This window comes from Leishmania donovani, chromosome 31, assembly GCF_000227135.1.
Source record: "Leishmania donovani BPK282A1 complete genome, chromosome 31".
NCBI lineage: Eukaryota > Euglenozoa > Kinetoplastea > Trypanosomatida > Trypanosomatidae > Leishmania > Leishmania donovani.
The window spans coordinates 528318-530364 of record NC_018258.1 but is presented as its reverse complement, the minus strand read 5'-3'; positions in this window follow the sequence as shown (position 1 = coordinate 530364).

The following is a 2047-nucleotide window of genomic DNA, read 5'->3' as shown; positions in this document are numbered from 1 at the left end:
CCTTCGAGCGCGCGGTGCGCAGCAGCCAGCTGGCCTCGGACCTGGCGCTGCTGGCGGACGGCGCGGAGACGACGATCGGCGAGAACGGCATCAACCTGAGCGGCGGGCAGAAGGCGCGCGTGAGTCTAGCGCGCGCCGTGTACGCGGACCGCGACGTGTACTTGCTGGACGACCCGCTGTCGGCACTGGACGCGCAGGTGGGCGAGCGCGTGATGCGCGAGTGCGTGTGCGGCGCGCTGGCCGGCAAGACGCGCGTGCTGGCCACTCACCAGGTCAGCGCCGCCGCCTACGCGGACCTGGTTGTGCTGCTGGAGGAGGGCCGCGTCGCCTTTCAGGGCAACTACGCCGCTTACTGCGAGTACGCCCGGCAGCAAGGCTGTACAGAAGAGATGGCAGAGACAGTGGATAACTGCTTCGCTAGCGAGACGGTGGACAAGCGTGCCGCGGCCTCTCGAATATGTGCCGTGCTCTCGCAAGCGATGTCCATGAAGAGCTGCGACACCGCTGACAGATCAGCCGCGGCCAGCAAGCAACGGTGTGACGTTGAGGGGGCTGGTAATCTTGAGCAGCAACAGGAAGAACCCAGGCTTCTCGACGATGCGGCGGAACTGGCAGAGGCTGTTGATTTTTTTTTTTTTTTTTTTTTTTTTTTTTTGGAGAAGGCTAGCGGGGCCGTTACGTGGAGTATGTATCGCCGGTACATCCATGCTGCCGGTGGCATGCACGTCTTCTGCGGTGCCACGGCCGTGTTTTTGCTCACGGAAGTGGCACAGCAGCTGCCAACTATTTGGCTCTCTCTCTGGTCCTCTGGCGCCCTCGAGGGTGTGTCCAACAACGGCTGCATCGTTGTCTTCACCATATTTGCCCTGAGCACCGTCTTTGTAATCCCCGTCCGGGTTATCTTCGTGTTCAATGGGCTGCGAGATGCTGCACGTGGGCTTCACTCAGGTCTTCTCAGCTCCCTCGTTGTGGCCACGCTCAACTTCTACGAAACGACCCCACTCGGGCGTCTCACCAATCGTCTGTCACGAGACATGAGGGAAATCGATGCTGCACTGCCCACCTACGTCATCTCTGCAGCCGTGCATGGTAGCTTCATCCTTGGCTACCTGCTCATGCTCACCGTTTCGCAGCCGTTTACCGTTTTCCTGCTGGTGCCGTGCATTTTGGTGTACGGCCACATCTTTGTCTTCTTCTGCGCTGCCAACCGCGAGATGCAGCGCCTGCTCAACATCTCCAACTCGCCCGTCTTCTCGATCCTGAACGAGGTACTCACAGGACGCTGGACCATCTCCACCTACGGTCGCGAGAACGCTGTCGTGGCACGTGCACTGCAAGGTCTCGATAGCGTCTTTGCCTGTGCCTACATGAAGGCTGTCGGTACGGTGTGGGTCACGGTGCGCGTGGAGCTGCTCGGAAACGCATCCGTCTGTGTGCTAGCGCTACTCGGTGTCCTCTCAACACACATCCCGTCGGTGCCCATCAATGCCGCCATTTTGGCCTTGTGTTTCATCAACGCCACTTCCCTCAGCCAAAAGCTTTCCAGCCTGATTGGTGTCGGTGCAACGGTGGAGGCGTCCATGAACTGCGTGGAGCGCGTGCTGTACTACACGGATAACGCGCCAGCTGAAGAGCTCTGCGACGAAAATGAGAACGTACACCCGCCCAAAAATGTCTTCACACCTGCCGTGGTAGACGCGATAGAGCTATCTCCCGACGATGTCTCCGCTGCTACAGCGCCTGCGGGGTCGCTTGTGCTGGAGCACGTGGACATGCGGTACCGGCCGGGGCTGCCGCTGGTGCTGCGCGACGTGTGCTTCGCGGTGGCGCCGGGGCAGAAGGTGGGCGTTGTGGGGCGCACCGGTAGCGGGAAGTCGACGCTGCTGCTGGCCTTCCTGCGGCTGGTGGAGGTGTGCGGCGGCCGCATGCTCGTGTGCGGGCGCGACGCGCGCGACTACGGCGTGCGCGAGCTGCGCCGGCTCTTCTCGATGATCCCGCAGGACCCGCTGCTGTTCGACGGCACGGTGCGCAGCAACGTGGACCCCTT